General features: G+C 34.7%; 1 pseudogene; it reads left to right on the top strand.

Annotated features, from left to right (window-relative positions):
- The first annotated feature begins 5,820 nt into the window (after positions 1-5,820).
- LOC114712452 (protein ANTI-SILENCING 1-like) lies at positions 5,821-23,576 on the top strand (annotated as a pseudogene).
- Positions 23,577-24,122: the final 546 nt, after the last annotated feature.

Below are 24,122 nucleotides of genomic sequence, written 5' to 3'. Positions count from 1 at the left end.
CAGCAATCCAAATGCCTCCTTTTTTAATTAGGTCCCAAAATTTTTATCAAGTCGTACAGTTCACCAAATTTTTGTTGAGATCCATGTAATTTTAGACATAACTGGTAAAAAGAAGGAAAAATTAAGGAAAAACAGTAATAGAAGCATCTATACTTTCTCTCAAGTTTTATTTTGGCACCTATATGTCTTTTTCTCCTCTTAATTAAATCATTTAAATTTACTTTTTTTAAATCAATATTAGCTCTTATAATTTTGTTCTAGGGAAAACTAATCCCCAAATCCTTATACTTTACGTCAGTTTTGAATTAGGTCTCTATGGTTTGGTTTGTTTGAATTGGGTTTGCGCACCTAAGTCTGTTAAACATGTTGGTCCTTTAGCATTTAACACCGTTAATGTTAGGTGAAGTGGCTGAAATATGAATGAGTTGGCTGCTGACTAAGCTGCCATTTGAATAAAAAAATATGAGCTGTCACCCTTCCACTGCTGAATAAAAAGATATCTACGGACGTCCAAGCCTTGCTATAGCCTTGCCGCCGACATCCGGAATGCCATTCCTAGGAGCAAGCATCCCACATATTCATCTTCTAGGATGAAATCTGGGAAATTAACAGTGTCAAAGCAATTAAAGCACAAAAGATAAAGATAGAACGGTTGCTCACTGCTGGCTTCCAGATCTACGCCAGCACCTCCCTTCCTCTATCAGGACCATACCATCAACACGCTCCGGATCTGCCAACATTGAAGCTGTGGGTTTAGGTTTCGATGGGTGTTGGGTTCAAAAAGAATAGATATGAGCAATTCTTGAATAATTTTCACTTTAAATACGTAGGGGTCATGATTTCTGGATAATGGTTGTGTTGGTGATTTTCAATGGTGGTTTTGATGAACAGGATGGAAGAGGACAAACATGAGTACTTGAGGTCTGAGTAATAGGAAGATGTAAAATTTACCAAAAGGGAAAAACAATATCTTGGGCTCAATGCAAAAATTAAAGCACAAGAAATCATGGCCTTCCCTTTTGCTATCATGAAGCTAAAGAAGATGGATTTAGAAGGTTCAAGGGAGTACTGTATGCAATAAGAAATGTCAGTTCACTCTTGCTCATGATTTTGCTATATGGCTTGGTGTATGGCTAGCCTGATTCTCCAGGTTTTCATGATCTCAACGGCGATATTACAGTAGAGTAGAGGCGAAGAAGGACCTTATTTGGGGCGTTCATGATATACTTTTTTTTGCACGGGGAGGGAAACAAGTCACAGCTTATGTGGATAAATATATTCAGCCAACTCAGTTAATATTAACGCTGTCGAGGGTCCCGAGACCAACAGGTCTGACAGACTTAAGTATGAGAGTCCAATTCAAAGAGATTAATCTATAAGGTCCTAATTCAAAATTAATATAAATTATAAGGATTTGGGAATTAATTTTTCCTGTGTTCTATTAACGTTTTTAGTGGTTAACGATATTAATAGAACAACACATAGATAGCAAATTGAAAAATAATATAGATATCTCAAAAATAATTTTTTAAAAAAATTAATTAAATGATCTCTTATATTATCAATTCGATCCTTCAACTTTAAAAACTAATAAATGAGTTTTTATAGTTAAGATTCATACACCTTATGTCCAGCCTAATCCACACTACCCTAGCACCTTGATACATTTCTGACCCTCTAACTAGAGGATGATATAGTGAAATAGAAGCGTGGATTGGGCTATGTGTGATGAGGACTAGAATTGTGACAGAGTATTTAAGTAAATACCTAATATTACCTTCGATCCTATTTATAAGATTTTATTTGTAGACTGCAAACAAAATATTATAAACAGGACCAGAGGTAGTATGATGTAGTTAATAGCTAATTATGTGTTGTAAGGGGCAATATGATAAAACCATAATATTCACAAATTTCAAATTAATCCCTAATCAAATCTAGGATCTGTTAAGTTTTCGGCTGTTTCGAGTGAATTTAAATAGTACTGGGAAAACGGGCCGGCCCGTCACGGGCTCGGGCTTAAATGGGCCGGCCCGTTTAAGCCTGAGTTCTAAAAATGAGTTATTTTTTCAAGCCCGGCCCGTGAGATGATGGGCTCGGGCTAGCCCGCGGGCTTTTGGCCCTTTTAACTAAAATGAAATTTTTAAATTTTTTTTTGCATATTTTATTAAAATAATAAAAATAAAACAATAAAATTACTAATAAAAGATATAAATATAAATAAAATTGAGTCACAAATATAAACATTATCATGTCTAAACATATATCACAGTGTAATAGAATCTATTGAATAAACAACTAAATAAGCACTAAGTTCAGTAGATAATTACAATGCGGATGATCTGGTTTAATTATAAATAATTAACAAAAAAGTTTAACTAACAAACATAGTATACATAAAGAATAATCATTTGTCATACCGACAAAAAAGAAAAGAGTCCATCATCCTTAGTTCTAAATTTGTTTCTAACTATAAAAATGATATAGATCTTTATTTTAGTTCAAAAGATTTTTTGATCAATTATATTTCAAGTATAAAAAATATGGGAGAATAACAAATAAAGATTGTAAAAATTACATATACAGTATTTTAATAGGTTTTGACAACTTATAAATAACAATATATTTTTGTGAATATGCCTAGTTTTAAATTTTACAATTTTCACGTTTTTTTGGTTATTTTTCCCACAACTATAATGATTTTTTTTTGTGAATGCTATTTGTGTGAGCGGTTGGGATAAATAAAACTAAGAGTATGCTATGTCTAAAATGTTAGGGTTTTCTTTTTTAAGTTAAAAAAAATATAGAAATTAAAAAAAATTGACGGGCCTAAACGGGCCAGCCCGTTTATTTTTCGGCCTTACAGGGCTGGCCCTTTTAAGCCCGACTTCCCTTTCAAAGCTCCAAAATACAAGCTCGGCCCTCAACTTAAACGGGCTTAAGTGGGCCAGCCCAACAGGCTCGGCCCGTTTTCCCGGCTCTAAATTTAAATGGGAGAATTACTATAGAGTCCCACAAAAAACATTTATTGCTAAAAGGTCCCATGAAATAGCAAAACAAACCTAAAGTCCCTAAGGACCTAAGTGTGAATAATCTAAATGATTACTTATGAATTTGCCCTTAATGACTAAAAAGAAAAAAAAAATCCACCCATCTGTTTGAATCCCATCCTCCTCCTTTGGCCCTCATCTCCTGCTCCGTTGGCACCAGCAACATGACCTCTCCACTGTTCTCACCAAGAGTTACGGTCGTCTTGGTCCACTCATGACAATCAAGGTCTTCCTCAAGAAGTTGTTATTAAGGCCATTTTAGGTTTTTTATTTTATTATTTTTGCTTGCAATTATTTAATTCATCAGATAGCAATTGATGCTCTGTTTCTGATGAAAATGAATGAAAATGACAAGTTTTCACTTTTATAACCCCCTGTAATACGATGGTTAAATATCTTGTTAATGGGTACATTGAATGTTGTTAATGTAATTGTATGACTTGTCATTAACAAGTGATTGTAACAAGTTGATATGAAGGATGACAACTTTAAGTAAGAAGCATTTATTCTGTTACCTCCATATAGGGGGACAATTTATTAATGGTGTAGAAAGTGAAATGCAATATGTTGGAGGTGGTGTGAGAACAAGAATGATAAAGGAAGGGACATCATACGAAGAATTTAGAACAATGATAGCACAATTGTGGGAAAAGAAAGTAATGGAATGGTTATGAAATTTACAGTAATCTTTGATAAGTGTACATTTGTGGACCTTATAGATAAAGTGTAAATTTGTTGTAGTTATATTGTACATATATATAAAGTGGTAAATGACATCTGGTTATAATCTGATATAATATTATATCTTTGTTTTGCTATACTTGTCAATAGGTTGTCATGGACTTGTTATCAAATGTCATGAAGGTTGTTATTGGAAGTCTGAATTAAGTTACTGATATAAAGTGACAATTTCTTCTATTTGTAGTATTCAATGATTTTTTAACACATGATTTTAGTGTTCAAGTTGTAATATGATATGATTTAGTTATAATGTAATTTTTGTAGAAGCTGTAGTATCCCATAGAGTGAGTTGTCAGTGGCACTGTCAAGGTTGTTATCCACATCTCCTTGGGTTGTCAACAGCTGCCGTTAAGGTTGTAAATAAATCTCCATAATAAAAATTTTGTAATCCTATTGGGTTCACTTAAAGTTATTAATGACTTCAAAATGCTTCTTATTATTTTGTTAAGGTCATTATATGTGCCGATAATACAATTTTTTTAGAAGCTATGGTATCTCACAGAGTGAGTTGTTAGGGGCACTATCGAGGCTGTTAATCACATCTTCTCGAGTTGTCAACAGCCGCTGTTGAGATTGTAAATGAATCTCTGCAATAAAAATATGTTGTAATTCTATTAAGTTCACTTAAAACTGTTAATGACTTCAAAATATTTCTCATTACATTGTTAAGGTTATATGTGCTGATAATAAAATTTTTTTAGAAGTTCTGATATTCTACAGAGTTAGTTGTCAGGGGCATTGCCCAAAAAAAAAGGAACAAGTTTGATAGTAGTGAATAACAAGTAATCGGCAGGCATTAAAAATCTTGACAGTAGTGAATGACAAGTAATCAGAAGGCATTAATAACCTTGAAAGCAGTGAATGACAAGTAATCAGCAAGCATTAACAACCTTGAAAGTAGTGAATGGCAAATAATCAACAAACATTAATTGACGATTTATCAAAACCAATTCTTTTCAGTATTTCTATCTTATCCTCACTTTTCTTTAAGTTCTTGCAAACTTCCATAAATTATCCCAGAGCATACCGTGTGTGGAAGGGAAATATGATTCTTCCTTTTTGGCGGGACTCTAATTTCTTTAGCCCTTTCACTATATTGTTATTTCTCTTTTTCTATTAACTTTCCCCAAGCCTTTATCATTCTTGTTCTCACATCACCTCCAACATATTGCATTTCACCTTCTACATTATTAATAAATTGTCCCCCTATATAGAGGTAACAGAATAAATGCTTCTCACTTGAAGTTGTCATCCTTCATATCAACCTGTCACAATCATTTGGTAATGACAAGTCATACAGTTACATTAACAATCTTTGATGTACCCATTAACAAGATATTTAACCATCACATTACATAGGTTATGACAGTAAAAACCTATCATTTTCATTCATTTTCATTAGAAATAGAGTATCAATTGTTATCTATGAATTAAATAATTGCAAGCAAAAACAATAAAATAAAAAATTGAAATGGCATTGAGAATAGCTTTTTGAGGAAGACCTTGATTGTCATGAGAGGACCAAGACGACAGCAACTCTTGATGAGAACAGTGGAGATGTCATGTTGCAGGATGTCGACGGAGTAGGAGATAAGGGCCGAAGGAGGAGGGTGGGATTCAAATAGATAGGTGAATTTTTTTTTTTTTAGTCATTAAGGGTAAATTCATAATTGATCGTTTCAGATTATTCACACTTAGGTCTCTAGGGACTTTAGATTTGTTTGCTATTTCATAGAACCTTTTGGTAGTAAAATGTTTTCTATAAGACTCTACAGTAATTTTCCAATTTAAATGGGATGATCTGTAATATAAATGCAAAAATACATTAAGATGTAATTTCCTCCAAAAATTCTTTACAGAGCACTAGTCATTCGAAAAAATTTTGGGAACAAATTTATTTTAAAATTTAAAATCTTAGCCATGTGGATCCTATTTATAGGCATATAGCAGGCACAACAGCAATGGTTAATACGGTTTTAAATTTTGGGGAAAAATTTGCACTCGAAAGCACCCCGACGGAAGCCCGCCCTCGTGTGGCAGGATTTGAGAGTGCCTGACTCATTTCTGGCTCGGCATTCTTCACTTATTCGAGCTTGCCGTCGGACGCCGTCCGCTGTTTATCATCCCTGCATGGTGGTTCTCCGGCAAGTGTTGAAGAAGGTACGAAACCTAGGGCTTTGTCTTCTCCCGAAATCTGGGGAGATTGATTTATTCAATGGCTTTGAATCTCTATTTGAATTTCTTCCCCGCGTCACCTGTTCATTGTCAACCCTGCGTTGGACGTCGTCCCACTGTTTCTTGCTTTGTTTTAAATTTTTCATTTTGATTAATTGGAAGATCATAAATTGCTCAAGTTTTATCGTTGTCATGCTTCAGTGGCTCGGAGGAGTTGCCTGAATCAATTGGTTTACTAAGGCATCTACGTTAAAGTATTAGGAAAAAAAATTAAAGGGTATGATATCAACCATGCCCATTTCAAAGATTTCAGTGGGGCAGATGCACCCACTGAGGTACTGAGTGCAATCTAGGTCTGGCTATGCTCGTAACTATTGCTATGCTTGCTTCTTGGGCACTACCATGTTGAACCCAGAGCACTTATAGTGAAGAGAGTTGGATGATGGATTAAAATCGTTATTAAACACGGTGTATTTTTTTATTTAAGTTCTTGATGTTGTGATCAATCGATTATTATTATGCTGTTACGAAATTTTTAAAGTGTCTGGTTTCTAAAACATCAATTTACCCCTTAAAATTTTTCTATAAGTGCCTCATATTTATTAGAGGGACGCTTCCTCCTCACTGAGCTGCTTTATATAGCTATATATAATTGGTATATCTAAAACATTTCGAAGCCCTTAGCTTGTTTAGTTGTATGGCTGACAGGCTTTGTCTGTTCCTCTAAAATTGGTTATCGAGTTTTTTTGTTAGAAGGGAAAATTTTTTCTGAAAGGAGAAGAAAAATATGGAAGGCAAAAATCATATACATATAGCAGGCCTGGAAAAGGAATAATTTTCATTATACCTCTAACAAGAAACTTTTAGACAACTACGCACGTAGATGATTCTCTACTTGTCGACATAATCAGTTGCCTTTTGGACATGTGTGTCCTATTTTGTGGTTTGGTGACTGATGGATCTACCTTATTTGTGTTTATCTAAAATATCCCTATCTTCTACTTCAATGATATGATGACTATCTTATTGCCTAATCACCTCATATGAGATCCTTTTATTGGAAATTTGTTTGTTGCCTTTGTTTCATGTGGTTGTGACTTTCTAATTTTCCTACTAAGATATGCTTCAGTGAGACTAAATTTTGTGTATGATTTTGCGAACTGAATATCTTGCTCTATGTGTTTATATGCAAATGAACACTGAGCCATGCTTTGGCGGTGGGAAATCTATACTTTTTTGCTACTAGTTGTATGTGGTGTTTTGGATATGTGGAAAATCTTTATTTGCAATTTTGGGGTATGTTCACATCTGCATGTGTTGGACATAAACATTGTGCTCTTTTTTCCCCCTTGGGTAACTAATGACTTTTCCGTTCGTGAATACATTGCTCTTTGTTTTCAGACAATTTTATGAACTAGTTGGGAGGAAGCTTGGAATCAGAACATGACAGTAGATGACAAAGAAGAGAATATTGAATTCAAGTGGGGCAAACAAAAAGGAAAAGGTGGAAGAAATAAAGATGTGATATTTTATGAATCTTTCACTTATGATGGTGTGGAGTACAGCCTTTATGATTCAGTATATGTTTACAAGGAAGGTGAAGAAGAGCCTTATATTGGCAAACTCATAAAGATTTGGGAGACCTCTGATAAGACTAGGAAAGTGAAGATTCTTTGGTTTTTCCATCCTTGTGAGATTCTTAATTTTTTGCCAACAAATGAGACACGTGACAATGAATTGTTCTTGGCTTCTGGGGAAGGCTCAGGCCTAACAAATGTCAATCCTTTGGTAATTGCAACTTTCAGTTCTCTCTTAATAACTATAGTTTAGAGAGTCTTGCCTGTTGTGTATAATGTTATATTTATGTTACTGCATTCTACTTAGATCTTTGGTTATGGTTGCAATGTGCTAACTTTTAACTTTCCTTCCCTTCCTTGTTTGTTGATTTTATTGAAATAGTGCCATGAACATCCATTTTTTTTTGGGTTTGGGTTTTAAGGATTGATTGTCTGGTTTTTCTTTCCATTTTTTAACAATAAGTGATTTAAATGACACAACTGAGATGTGTGTGTTTTCTCTTTTACTCGTTGACATGTTGAAGTGAATTGTAAGAGTTGAGTTTCATGATATGTTGTTCTGGTTCAGGGATGACCATTTAAATACTGGGACCTTCTTGATTTTTTGCCCCGGTGAAAAAGAATTCGTTATTTTTTAGGCTTGTCTTTATCCTGTTTCATGCATGCATTGTTTTTTGGGGCGAAATCGTTGTCTTATGTTACTGGAATTGTCTTTATTTTATTTATCTGAAATAGTATTTTATTTTAATGCCCATATTCTTATTTAACAGGGGCTATGCAATATTCTTAGATCTGTCGAGGATTGTATAACTTTAATTGGATTGGCTGTGTATTCATTCATTCTGTGCATTATGCCAGGAAGCTCTTGTTGGTAAATGCAATGTTGTTTGCATTTCCAAGGATAGTAGGAATCTGCAACCATCAGACGAAGCAGTGCAAAAGGCTGAATATGTATTCCATCGAGTATTTGATGTTGGGCACCGTAAAGTATCAGATAAACTTGATGACCAGATTGCTGGACTTGATGGTATTTGATTTTTTTTTTTTTTAATTAATCTGAGAACTATTGATAACAATTATGCATTCAAAATGTTCATAGCTCACTATATTAAGATGGCACTACCCTTACATCTTTGTTTTGGGACTCTTTATTTTTTCGCTTGTAAAATTTTTGGTTGTTTCTCATCCCTTTCATGAAAAGTGACTTAATTACAAGGCATTTTCTATATCATGAAAATGCATGTAGGTCTCCCCCCGTAGCATTGATTTGACCAACATATCATGAAGCATAAGAGATGATCATTTTTTTTGCTACCCATTTAAGTTATTGCAAATATTTTCACAGATTTTATTTCAATGCCGTTTATATATATATATTTTTTTGCTAAGAATATTATTTTATGATTATAATAATACCTATACTTGCAGTATATTAGTTATTAGATATTACATTGTTGAAATTAAATTCTATTATCTTGTATTGTTTAATTTTAATTTTGTTTAAAGACTATTATGCGAATATATTATTTTTAATATTTATTTATTATTTTGTAACACCAGAATTTGTCGTATCTATAAAATTGAGGTCATCACATAATTTGATAAGTTTTAAAAATAGTTATATTAATTATATAAGAGTATTTTGGTCAAAATGTGCTTATGTTGCATATTTTCATTTGAGGGGAGAGAGAGGGATTGTTTGTAATAGAAAGGTATGGCATACTTAGGGAATGATAAAATATTTGAGGGGAGAGAGAGGGATTGTTTGTAATAGAAAGGTATGGCATACTTAGGGAATGATAAAATAATGTACTATACTTTGTCTGGTATACTTACACTTTCTGCTTTAAGAAATTGAATTATATGCAGTTCTGTTAGCAAAAAACTTGCATGATTGTTAAGTGATGGTCTCCGATGTAGTAATCGAACTTTGTGGAATCAATCAAAATTTCTATCAATATATAAATACAATCCTTTCTAGTTTTACTTTATTGTTACATGCTCATGAATCGTGATGCACAGGATTCCGTCTAGTTTTCAACTCAAGTAAAAGTAGTTTTGATTTTAAATTTAAGTAAAAATTGTTAATTCCATTTTGAATCTCATTGTTTTGTTAAGTATTTTGTAGATTCGTAGATGCTAAGTGGGTTTGTTGCCTTGTAAAATTATCTAAATTAATTTTATACTTAACTCCTTTTGTCTGAGTGAGCTGAAACTCTAGAAGCTAGTGAAATGCACACTAAAATATGGGAAAATTAGTGTAATTCTGCCTAGATTCAAATTCAAATTCTCCCTGGATTCAAATTCTGAATATCTTATGAAGTTGTTTTCTTTAATTGTTGCAGTTAAATTTTTACTTAACAAATTAGATAATCTAAAACCAGTTGATCTAGAGGAATTGTGTATAGACAAGAAAGAAGTTAGTGGGAAAGACATGAAAAGAAATGAAGTGGTGGTGCCTCCAAGTCGGGAAAATATTCAACCTACGACTAGAGAGGAAAATGGCAAGCTTGTTGAAACATTAGTTACTAAAAATACAGAGTCTAAGTCTTCATTGGGAGAAAAACCTACCTCTAATGTAGGTTTAGGTGAACCATGTAAATCCAACATGGGATTTTCACCCATGACTGACGATAAGTCCATGCCAATGGTTAAGATGAATGGAGCTGAAGATTGTAATGCCTCTATGGCAAAGCAAAAATCTTCTAATGATAGGCAGTTTGCTTCTGGGGATGGTTTAGAGAGACAATTAGCTACAGGATGTGATAGATCGAAAAAGATCTCTAACGAGAAGACTGCCTTGAGGTCTACGATTGATGGAGGAGGAGGAAAACATGTGACTATTGGGGGCTCTGATAGACAAGATGTAACAGAGGATGGAAATCCTACACATGATACCGATGGATTGGTGGAGGACAAGCATGATGAGAAGACAAAGCTTGGCAATTCTAAAGAAACTTGAATGCAAAGCGAGGTGATGGCATGGGTGGGAATTTTACACATGATACCAATGGATTGATAGAGGACAAGCATGATAAGAAGGTAAAGCTTGGTTATTCTAGAAGAAACTCGAATGCGGAGCGAGGTGATAGCGTGCAATGCAGGAGACTTGTTCTTGATGATGATGACAACAATGTTGAGACTTTAGGTCAGGATATAATCTCATTGAAGGACAAGCACAAACTTCGACAGGAGAAAGATTCTAGTGATGCAGAGGGAGCCCCTTCCAAGAAGTTAAAGCTTCACAATAAGCCAACAAAACTCTCTTATGACAAGTTGCTTAAAGAATCTTCTACAAAATCTCCAAATGGGGAGCAAAATATAGATTCTCGTAAATGTGAAGTTACTCGAAGATCTGATGCTGTAAGTTCTATTGCAAGGGCCCTCACTTTATGTAGTTCCTATTCCTTTACTCTATGATACTACTTCCATACACAATCAATTGTTCAAGATAGGACTGATGGGCTAAGTTCAGCCTATTTGGATGGCTATTAGCTAAACTAGACATTTGAAATGATGATCTTGAACAAAAGGTGTTTACCTAATATTTTGGGCACAAGATGGTCTAGTGAAATTTTTATGTTGGCTAGCTATATCAATTTAGTTCGGCTTGACAGATAGAACATTGGTGAACTTTTATTTGTGGAGGATTTTTTCATCAATCATTTAGTTGATTTAGGATAATTCATTAACATATTATGGTAGAGCTTTATTGCTCCTGATTAGTTTTTAATGTTAAAATGTATTAATTTTGCATGGCATGTTTATGCTAGTCTAATAGTAAAATGTGCTAGTCTGTTGAGCAATTTTAGAAGACCCTTGTCGTTATTCGCTTTGGTTTGATACATTTAGGTCAAGTCAGACCGCTTATGCCACAGCTATCTCATTACTTGAGAGATTATTTATTGATCATAGTTTGAATTAAAATAAAATGTAAGCAAGGTAATAACAAAATAGATCCTAGATAGCCATAAAATAAATGAAGTATGCTAATAGAAGATATTATTAAAAAAGAAGTCATATTTCCTCAAACACTTCTCCTCAAGTTAATGAATAGATGTTGGTCATCCCAAATTGCAGCTTGAGTTCTCAAATTTGACTTTTGGGAGGGCCTATGTGAGTAGATGTGCCATTTGAATGCCTGTGGAGATGTGTTGCAGCTCTATTTTACCTAATTCTACCTTTATCTATGAAGTGTTTGTTTAACTCAGCATGTGTGGTCCTAGTATGGTGTATGGGATTATTAGCTCTTCCTATAGTTGATAAGCTGTCACAATGAATTTAGCAAGGGTCTGAGCCTCCATCTCCAATTCAGCTGGGAGTCTTATACCACATTCCCTCACAAATCTTAAGTGGCAATGTATGATTGTCAGCTTTTGCATTGGTTGTCACGGCTAGTTGAATTTTACTTTTCAAAGTGACAAGCCAAAAACTTGATTGGCTCAATCCTACAAATGGACATGCTTTATTGGAGTGATAAAATAACCCAGAGTATTTCAGGTGTTGAACTCACTAGGAGGTAAAAGATTTTGCTATTTCAATTACTTTAAATCAGAAAAAGAACAAAAATTAATAGAAAATATTCGCATTAATAATTAAGAGAACATAACACATAAGAAAGAACACTCATGACAATATAACTATGAAGGTTTTCAAATCACTAGAAGTGTTAGGTTTTTGATTCACCTTTTAAGTTACCAGTTTCTAGCTTTTGATTTGATTTTTTGATCGATTATAGCGACAACTCCCCCCCCCCAAAAGAAACTCTCTCCCTCTCCTTGCCCCTCTCTCTTGCCTTTAGCAAGCCTTGAAGGCGCACATGCTGTTACTTCCTCTCTTGCAGACGATTCTCTCTCTCCTTATGTGTTGAAGATCTGTTTTTGAAGCACAATGAACTTCCTCTAATGAGCAGCCAAGTTTTGTAACCACTCTAGTGGACCTCTCAACTAGGCTCTATGTGATTATTTGAGCCCATAGAGTGATTTATGTAGTTTGCATGGCTTGCTAGAATTACTTGGATTTCCCAATCTTGACGGGACCTCCATAACACTTCTAAGTACCCATTCAAAAACGCATTCTTGATGTCTAATTTGTGCAATGGTCAATCTCAATTGGTTGTGAATAACAAGATTTTTTATGGTATTAAATTTTGCAATTGCAGTAAAGGCTTATTACTTATATATGCTGTAGGTGTGAGTAAATTTGCGGTTTATCTACTATTGTTAGCTTTTTAGTTGCTCTGATGGTGATTGTCCCCTTGGACTTCATAGTAGATTTCTATTTGTAGTAAATAAAGAGACTTAACTTGGAAAAATGTTTTTGACCTAGTACCATGAGAAGTGTTGTGGAAAGCACTTGAAATGTGTTCATGCTGCATATATTTGAACTTTAAAGGACATATTTGAGTAAGAACAAATGTGAGAGAACATGTGGAGGTGGGATAAAGGGCTTTATTTATAACCTGTGTTAGGGATCGTCCTTGATTCTTTACATGTTTGATATGGTTTTAGATGTTTTGATCAAGCACGTAAAGGAGGAAATCCCTAAAATTGTATGCCTTTGCGGATGATATAGTTTTAATCAGGAGTCAAGAAAAGAGGTTAATTCTAAACTTGAGTTATGGATATGGATGCTGGAACCGAAGTTGTCACCTGAGTAAGAGCAATAGGGAATGTATGTATGGCAATTTTAACAAGATGAAAGTTAGAAATGATTTGGAGGTAAAAGTTGGAGAATAGATCATATTACAGGGTCAAAGGTGAAGTATCTATGATTATTTTATAAAAAGACATTGAAATTGATGGAGATGTCATGCAAATGATGCAAGATGGGTAGTTAAAATGGAGAAAGGCATTAGAAGTCATTAGAAGTTTTACTAAGCTTCTATAAGATCAGTGACCATTGCCCTTTCGCCTTTAAGGAGAGCTGAATGGCGTTGTGCAATACATTATCGACATCATTCAATCCTATTGGTGCGCTTGGAAGCTTTCTGGAATTGTTTTTCAGCTGATAACCCTGCAACAAAGTCTTGCAAACTTGGTGATAATCTATTATAGGAAATAAAACTCCTAATGGGATGTAAAGTACAATGTGATACCCACTTACTTAAGATGATTGGCTTACTAAACTCAAAACTTAGGTTAGAGGACGATACTTGACAATCCTTAGGATACTTGATGTGTTCTTCCATGATTGGTGGTGTTTCTTTTGATAATGTTTTAGACTACCTTTGCCATGTTTGGAATAAACTCTTAGTTCATTAGTGTTAGGTAAATTCATTCCATTGCATCTTGTACTGCCATTTCCTTATGATTAATGATTGTTCGTCTTTAGGTGCATTACAACATTTTTGGGCCTTCCATAATAGTTTAAGGATATTTCTGAATTTGTTTATGCATTTTTGATATTGGTGGAGCAATTTTAATAATATTATAGAAGACTTCAAGCCTTCTTTTGTTTAGATTTTTTTACAAAAGCCATGTCAAGCTAAGTTGGAGCAATTTTAATAATATTATAGAAGACAAGGATGACTCAAATGCCACGTAAGATAACATATAAATGAGTTACATGTGACAAGGATAATAATCTAAAAAATGAAAAGATGAGGGATTGGGTCATCAGTGAGTTAAAAGTTCAGGGATTGAGTCACAACAAGTCATAGTTGAGGGACTGAGTTATAAATGAATTAATAAAAGTTGAAAATAAACTATTAAACTACATAGTTGTTTGGCCATATCTTATAGGCCTTAAAGTCCCACTTCCGATATGATTGATAGTAAATTTGAGTTCTACTTCATCGCTCACCCCTTCTCCCTATTCCCTTTGCTCTTTCCTGTTTCTTTCCTTTCTATCTCCTCTCTTCTTTCCTTCTACCTATTTTTACTTAACAGAATGCCCTTTCTTGGAACATAAAGCATTATATGTTAAGGCTATTGAAGGTCGCTATGGCCACTTAAGCAGTATGGAGTGATCAAGATGGGTGGGATTGCTAGCTGGTGGTTGTACAATGTTCTTACATAGAATGTGTGGCTAGTGTTGATGGTGAGGTCTGATTTTCAACAACTTGAGTGTTGCGGACCTAAACCAAATTATTGTGAGATCAGTTTAGATTATGGCACCATGTAAAATTTTAAGGTAAATAGCCAAAGATTGTTGTAGTAATCTTGTCTTACTCTATGCACAATTAAAAGTAGATAAAACTAATAAAGGAAACAATGCATTACTTTGTGATCCTTGAAATGTTGGAGAGAGTATTAAAGCAACATAACTATCTACAACAAGAACAAGAAGTCTTATTATGTGGGGTTAGCTACATGAATCGAATGACATCATTGTGCTCTCTCAATAACCAAGTCTTTGGATAGCTTGTTAACCAAAAGGTCAGTGTTTTCCTCGGTCTTCCTTTGCCTCTTTACAAGGGACTCTAAACTGTTTGATCCACCTTCCTTATCAGCGCCTCTAATGGCCTTTTTTGCACATGCCCAAACCATTTCAAACGATATTCAACCATTTTCTCTTTGATAGGTGTCACACTTACTCTTGTTTTAATATTTTCATTTTGAATCTTATCTTTTCTTATATGATCACACATCCATCTCAACATTCTTATTTTTGTTACCCTAACTTTATGCTCTTTTTTTCCATTAGAGCCCAACATTCACTACCACACAGCACAACTGGTCTTATCGTAATCCAATAGAATTTTCTTTTAAGCTTACAAGGTATTTTTTTTATCACAAATAACTCTGGTAGCCTTTCTTTACTTTGACCACCCATGTTGTATTGAAATATCTCCATTAATTTCACTATCGTCATGTATAATTGGTCTCAGATATTTGAACTTTGACACTTGAAGAATGATTTAATCTCCCATCTTAACCTCGAAATCACCAATGACTTGCTTTCTCCCAAAGTTGTAGTGTATATATTTTGTTTTGCTCCTGCTCAAGTGAAAACCTTTTGGCTTCAATGTCCTTCTCCATAATTTTAATCTAGAGTTAATCTCTTGAAAAGCATGCACTTATGGATTTTTTCTTAGGTAAGCTCAATTAGGACGTCTAGAATAAGATCAAACAAGTAATGACTTAAGATTCTTAGTGGAGGCCAATTTTGATAGGAAAGTTCTCTGTGTCACCTTTAAGTATTCTTACACTAATAGTTACCCTCTTATACATATCTAATATGGTTTTGATATATGTAACCCTGCAAACCTTTCTTTTCCAAAATTTTTCAAAATACTTCTCTTGGCATATGATTATAAGTTTTTTCCAAGTCAATAAAAACCATATATAAATCTTTTTACTCCTACACCTTTTTATTAATCTCTTAGTAAATAAATCACTTCTGTTGTGGATCTCTAACATAAATTCAAATTGGTTTTTTAGAAATGGAAGTCTCTAATTTTAACCTATGTTCAATCATTTTTTCTCACAACTTCATTGTATATCTCCTTTATTCTTGTAAGAATTAAAGTGTTTTAACTCCATTCATCTGGAGTTGGAGAGAGTAAAAGATTTATATGAAACGGAGGTTACATCTTACTTTGTTTCGAAATAAATCTTGTCATCTTACACATTTGTAAACTTCAATAGAACATTGTCATGTCTAACGGCTTTACCATTGTCTATTTTTTTAAGAGCTGCCTTAATCTCCCCAATGCAAATCCTGTAATAAAAAGCTTATATCTTGAGAGCGTAAAAGATTGATATGAAACAGAGGTTACATCTTACTTTGTTTTGAAATAAATCTTGTCATCTTGTTTTACTAGAAAGATGAGCTTGGTGCTTCTTATATTGAATAGTGATGTAATATGTTTAGTGGATGTAGATATACTGGTTTCTATCTATGCTTCTACGTGTCTTGTTGGATTCACTACAAATAATCACTTATGCACTTTACGAGACAAAACTCCTCTCATATATTTATCTTATACATGTAAATTCATTTAAAATAAGCTGATCCAAACAGGCACTACAGATCTTACTGCATTACTATTTTAAGTTGTCAGTTTTGTTGGGATGATTTTCTTGGCTTTGATGCCTGTATTGTTTTTATGCACTTTCATTCAACAAGTTTAGAGTCCTTATACTTCATTATTTTTCATGTGTTAGCAGGATACAAACAAGCGGTTGAAGTTTAAGGGGTTTGTAAGTATTATCTTGCTGCTATTCTCTTGTAACAGTTTTAGATACTATTTTATTTGCTTGTGTGATGCTATTAGTTTTTCTTGCAGTCTTAGAATCTTGATTGCTTTTTCATTGAGATTGAGTGAAAACTAGAGCTGAGATTGTGGTTTGGTTTGGCCCTCAATGAGTTGTAAAAAAAGTGGATCGAGCTAGGCCAACCCTCTTTTTGGTGATCTGGGATTTCATTAACCCAAGCTCTCATGGGTGGCTTGGTAGGCACATAACACACCATAATTTTTTCAAAACAAATTTTATAAATTTAGGAGTTGAGATTTAAATTGGATAATATACTTATGCTTTATGATCCTTAAACATTAAATATAGAATACCCTTCATGATTTAAATTTAAGCATTATTCCATTATTCAAACATAAAATATGAATTTTCACCCAAAAAAACAAAATATGAATGACTTTCATGGTTCAAATTTAGAAATCAATGATCAAGTCAAAAATGAAATTATCCTTCTAATTGAAACAATTTGATAATTTCTTTCATATTCCCAAGGAACAAAAAACCGGACCGGGTATTAAACCGGTCGAGACAGTGGGTCGAACCGAGGTCGAACCGGGGTCAGACCGGTCATATTAAAATAATATAATTTAATTCACAATATTAAAATAAAACAAAATTTATAAATAATAATCACTAAAAAAAATATAAGAAACTACAAAAGTAGTTTAAATATTTAGTAGTACCAAGCAAACACGTTTTTAATTCTCCACATTAATTCAAACTATCCTTCTTGTAGGTTCTAAAATAGCTTTCAGATTTACTTCCATATTAAAACTTCCAGACTTTCAATTTTGTTAGCACTCAACCTCCTACAAATGCATCCATTCTCCAATAGCCTTATAATCTCCTTATACAAACTTTAATCTATGCCAACATATCCTCTTATCATTTAAAATTCCTATCCATTGGTTGGTAACCTCAAGTACATTTCAACAATAAATTTAAATAAACTCCTCTACCTTTTATAACCTGGAAATTATTCCCAAATTTAAAACTTCAATTCAAGCCTATCCTTTAAACTTAAAATCGCATATAACTTAAAACTTTAAATTATCTAAGACCCCCCTTTCAATTCATCAACTCCAAGCTTCTCCTATCCCTTCAAGAATGTAGATCTAATCAATTAATTTAATCGTTCAACATTCAAGACCCCCAAGTTAAACTCAATATAATATATTAGTTCAGTTCTTCCCTCTTATCTCCATGAATTCGAGTCCCATGAACCAAACATATATATTCAAATATATATCTATGCATATATAAAACCCGAATGCTCCAAATGCTCATATACAACAAATATAGAAATTTTCCAGATTCAAAATACATTTTTAGAACCAGCCTCACTAATCACAGAAGGCAAAATAAGCACCATTCAAGCTTATATATTTATTTACGTATATCCTGTTTCTAAAACCAACCAACCCAACACCAATGCAATAGAAAGCCAAAATTACAGTTCCCAACTTTGGTTACTCTTGGCTAGCATCAGTATACCGCACTAAGAAAAATAAACAACATGCAATCCAACAAGCTCACTCCATAAACACAACCCCTAGTCATCCTAAACCAGCGACTTATTCCCTTGTTTGGCTAGCAACGAAACAGAGCATAGAATTTGAAACTCAAACTTGCAGAAATTTCAACATCTGTTCGGCCAACCCAAAACAGAAGTATCTAACATCATGCAATGACTGCAATTTTGAAGCTTAGACTTGCGGCGACTTGTGCTGACTTGCGATGCCATTTTGGAGCTCAGACCCTCGGACTTGCGAGCTCAAACGGTTTAGGGAGACCGGAGATTAGACTTGCGATGAGGTTGAGGGAGACCGGAGATCAGACTTGCGATGACTGTGATGCTGGAGCTCTACCGAACAAGGAGCTCTGCCGTAGACCGTCAGTGATGCTAGGGAGCAGGGATTTTGGAGGAGGCGATTTTGGTTTTTGGGAGGGAGGCGAGCTGCTGTGCGAGCCAGAGAAATGAGAAATCAGATTCAGGGGAGGGAAATGGGGGGAATTCGACGGGAAAGGAAATTAGGAAAAAAAGAAGGAATTTTTTTTTAATTGAAACGATGTTGTTTTGGGGTTTTGGCAGATAAAAAAAACAGGGAACCGAGTAACCCAGTGAACCAGGATTACCCTGTTCACTACCAGTTATTACCGGTTCAACCGGTTTTTTACCGGTTTGATTGGCCCCCGGTCTAGCTACTGAACCGGACCGGACTGCAGACCGGTTCACCGGTTTTCCAGTCGAACCGGCCGGTCCGGTCCGGTTTTTTTCCCTTGGCATATTCCTCATCAACAACAATATTTGAGGTGTGCTTAGACAAGAATATCAACTTTTGATGTTGAATTTTCACCATCAGCTCCGGCTAAAATAGATGATGAAACAAAGTCTTCTCTTTTAGTTGAGAGAGAGAATTGTGGGTTAAGCAGGCCAGTCCATCCAATTCGCAGGTTAACTGCCCAAGGCTATTGGTCCACTGTCAAATGGGTGGCATTTTTTTAACCTGCCATCCTTTTTGGTGGGTTAGGTGGGCTGATTCAAAAGTTTGGACTCATTTTCAGCTCCATGAAAAAAACTGACTAATGTATGAATGTTCTATGTATCAATTGTAGAGTTGGGAAGATCGTTTGAAATCTGCACATGAACAAGGCAGACTTGTGCTACTTCAAAATTTGGATCCATCTTTAACCTCCAGGGAGGTAGAGGTAATACTTATTCCTTGGAACCATCTGGGTTGTTAATAAAATATAGTTGTCGTACATCATGTGAAAATTATTCGTTGATAAATGTTTAAAAATTGAAAGTTTTTCTTCAAAATATCTTTATTTATGGGGGAGAGAGTATAAGAAAGAGAATAAGAAAATTATTATAGTAAAGAGAATTCTAAAAGAGAGAGAATGTGTGATAGAGAGAGATTATATTAAAAATTTAAGAGAACTTGCAAATGTTGCTTATAAAAAGGGAAGGAAGGAGTATAACTTTTGGGAAGTATGTTGCTTGTTCTTAATATGCTTGGACCTTCATATTCTATATCAGGATTTAGTTGTGCATGCATTCCAAGAAAATTGCACCGCAAGGATGATCCAGGCAACTGCGTTTTCTAGCCCCCATTCTGGTGAGACTACGTTTTCATAGAAGTTTTTCAGATGAATGTGTCAAATATTCTCCTTCTGAGGTCACAAGTTTTAGCAGTGTTACACTGTAGCAATGCTTTATCAGCATCCCTTTGTACAGATGATGATGTGTCGAATATGATGTAGGTCAAGCTTTTGTTATATTTGGAAGAAGGGAAGCAGCGGAAGATGCCATAAGAAAATTAAATCAGAGTTGTTTATTGATGTCCAATGGACGGTATGTACACACTTTGATTATTGGAGAACCATATTGTAACATGATGACTACAATCTCTTTATATACCTTCTAAATAACTTGTATTGGGTGTATACATGTCATCTTGATTCTGTTATAATTCTTGCTTCCGTTATTTTTGAATATTGAGATGAGGTAGTATATAAAAGTAGATTTGGATGAATATAAGTGTAGTTTGTGTTTAGCAGGCAAAGTTTATAGGGCTGTCTTGCCATCTGCTCATTTGAGAGGGCAAATCTACTTTTTAAACACTGATATGATAATTGATGGTGAAAAGAATCATGGACGCTGCCTTCTTTTGTTTGTTCATGAATCTATAGAAAATTGAGCTGGGAGAAATACTGATTTGTGCAAAGATCATACATGGAATTTAAATTTTAAGCATTAGATTTCGATTCATTATTTGCTTTGCTTTTGGAATAAATTGGATAGCTATGGTGTGTTTTCATGTCATCCATTTTTGTTTGGAATCTGTTGCGGGCCACAAGGTTCAATGCGTGGTATATGAAATTGACTTCTAGAGTTAATATACTACTATACTTCTCTAGTCCTTAATATAGGACCTAATTGTTAAGTTAATTTTAATCATAAATATAAGATCTATTTCTCATATTTATCATTTTTTCCTAAATTACCCTGTGGATACTTCCTCGACCATAATCAAGTAAGTGAGGGAGAAAAGAAGGATATTAAGAAAGATGATTATGGTATTTTAGGAAAAACATGTCATATTTTTATAATTAACTAACTTACCTAACTTCCTTAATTTAATCAAATTAGTTAAATATGTTTTATATTAAGGACCGAAGGAGTACTATTTTTGAGGCTTAAGGGCTTTGAGGCTGTTGTAGTTGTTCAAGATTCAGGTTTATTGTCATAGTTATATTAGTTAACTTGTTAGTCTCCCCTGTGTATGTAAACCTTGGTATCTGATGAATAATACATAGTTTTCCAAATTCATTCGTGGGATCAAGGTGATTCTGATCTCTCTTTCAAAATTACAAGCAAATTGTCAGAAATGATTAACACGCAACTGAAGTTTAATCCTTGGGGTTTTTCAAACTCTATTTTTCTGCAACTAGGCGAAGGGAACTTTGTGATTTGGAAATAGTTGGCACTCATAACAAAAGTGTACAAATTGCAACAATTTATCTTTGGACAAGCATGCAGTGCCTGAGAGATTTGCATCATAAGATGAGGTTGTGGGAAACTTCACAAAGTGATTCCTCAATCGGGAGTAGCAGGACTAGTTGCTCTGTAGATTGTGGGATATGAATATACCCATCAAATTTGGTTCATCTTAAACCTTTCTTCATGCGGCAAGCTAGGACCAAAGTTGAACAGTTTGAGAACCCACTTAAGAATGTCAAGAAAAATGAGATGAGCATCATCAATTATCACCTCAAAGTAAAGAAGTAAGTTGATGCATTGGCATCAATCGGAGAATCAATGACAATAAACACTCGCATAGACGCTCTCTTTGAAGGATTGCCTCTAGTTTTTGATGACCTCATCACAATGGTGTCCTCTTAACTTGATCCATATTTGGTGTGACAACCCTCAGGAGTTTGGAGAAAACTTCAACGAATACAAACAAAAGTCAAGACTAACATTGGCCTAACAAAGGGAAGTAGGCCATTCTGAGCGCAGTTGGCTACAGCTAAGGAGATATTGGTCGCAAACAATATTAAGCAACAACTAACATTGACCTAACTTCGGAAGCCCATATCTTGAGCTATGAACCCCTAAATTGGGCGATTCTAAAGCCTACAAGCAATATTTGATGCCCTATGTGTGAAGGCACCAAATACAAACCCCAAGATCTATCCCTAATCTATTTTGGACACCAAAACAACAAATCCAAGGGAAACGACTGGTTAACGATGAGTTTGAGTTCAAATCTCCAAACACAAGGCTGAACTCCAAAACAACCAAAATTTTGTTAAGTCCCTAATGTGATCCTACAACTAGTCAATACAGGTTGTATATTTCAGAGACGGTGTTGGTCCTCACTAACACTCAAATTTGTGGGGGCATTGGGTAGTGAGGCAGTTGTAGCAGTTAAGAGGTTTAAGTTGTTCTTGTAGTAGTTATATTAATCTTTTAGAATCTTGTGTATACAAACTCTAGCATGCGATGAATAATACACACAATCCCCCATATTCATTCAGACGCATTGATTTTCTAAATACTGAGATTCCTTTATTTGGTTGCTTGGCAGTCCCCTCGTTGGGTCCATTGGAAATCCTTGCTTCCCACCAAGGAAGCGAAAATTTTGTGGCCACATTGTTATTGATCAACTTCGGATGCAAATGCAACGTGAGATGGTATACTTCTTATGCGTCTTGTTCACATTCTTGGATGAATCTTAGAAAGTGGTTTCCCCCACAGAGGTATTCCATTCTTATTTGCTTGCTTTTCTTTTGCTTTTGTTTGCACAGAAAGATGCTCTCTCTACTTCACATTGTTCCAAGTCCAATAATGTTGAATATGATATGGCGTTGGATTGGTGCCTACTGCAAGAAAGAACTGATTATGCATGGAGAAAACTGTTTCAGGTATGTACGATTCAAGTCTTCAGGTGAAAATTATTTTAACTCACATTGTTCCTTGAATTTATTTATTTAAAAATTTCTGCAGCGACAAGGTGAGGAGCTGAAAATAGTCAAGGCAAAGCTGAAGACAAAATGACCTTGCGCTTAATTTCTGGCCAAATACTCCCGGGTGAAACAGGTATTTCCTTCATTGCATCCTTCAAGTCTATAATTTAGCCGTGGAGGTTTCTTTCGTTGTAGTTTGTCTTAGTGGATATAGAAAGCTCACTATCGGGGCAATCTATTGTTTTTTGGGTTTTATTCTTTTCATTTACCTAATAATTAGTATTATTACTGCTATTGATAATTTATTAGATTCACACCTTTTGCATGTTTCGGTAACATCTTGTATGATTTGGTTTCTTTTCACTCCTGAGTGTAGGTTGTCAGTTGGACCATCCTCTGTAATCTTGTATCTAAAACCCAAAACCCTAATAAGTGGATCTTGTGACTGGTTCTATGCTTACAGTTATTTCTGTGGATGGAAGAGTAATGCACCTATATTTGTCTGTTTGGAATTTGTTTGGGAGAGTAATAACCATTCAATTTAGAACCTTTATCAATTTTTTGGGGCAGAATATATCTGGCGTTGAGAACCTACATTCCAGTGTTGGTAGGTTTCTAGTAGCTCTTGGATTTATATGTACTCTCCAATCATTCCTTTGCAGGAGTAAAGGATTTTGGCAGCTCCTACGCATGGTTTTACCACTTTCCAGATAATTGTGTTTTTGGTAGACAATCACCTGAAGTAGGTCACCACGGTGTCCATTTAGGCTTCCGATGAACTAGGCAATTTCCTTTTACTTTCGTTCTTTTTAATGCAACCGCTGCAACTACTACTGTGTACTGGCTCTGTAATGTGTTTCTTCCAGAACGACTCACTTGCAAGTACAAACTGGTTCAATATGTATAACGCCGCTGTTCAGACAATAGATGATTTCCAATACGAAACCAAACACGAATGAAAGAAAGATGAGGGAAATGCTATATTCTTAGTTTTTTACGATGTGAAGGAGTTCGGCACTCTAGTGATGAGATCCCTAGTGGTTGAACACACTCTAGAAACAAGTAGAAAAGGGACTGTTTATCTTCAATAGTTTAGGGATACATCCTTGGTGGTTGAGCACTTTGTAGATATAAAGAAGGGATTGCCAATAGCCTTATAGCTCAATGGCAAGAATAGTCTACTTCTAAGTAAGTAAAAGCTCACGAGTTTGATCCCGCTGTTAACTTTATGCTGTTAGTATTATTTCAAAAATGTTAAACCCACTCTTTGTCTTCGTATTTTTAACAAGTTTTGATTTGGGTCTTGATATTTTTCTTCCATTGTTTTTCTACCTTGTGCTTTAAAAAACATTAGTGTTTGTAGCGTCATAAAGATTTTGATTAAAGCTTAATGGTGATAACTTCCT

Source organism: Neltuma alba, unplaced genomic scaffold (genome assembly GCF_004799145.2).
Source record: "Neltuma alba isolate B1F8T4 unplaced genomic scaffold, ASM479914v2 tig00011361_pilon, whole genome shotgun sequence".
Classification (NCBI taxonomy): domain Eukaryota; kingdom Viridiplantae; phylum Streptophyta; class Magnoliopsida; order Fabales; family Fabaceae; genus Neltuma; species Neltuma alba.
This window is presented reverse-complemented; position numbering and strand designations above follow the sequence as displayed.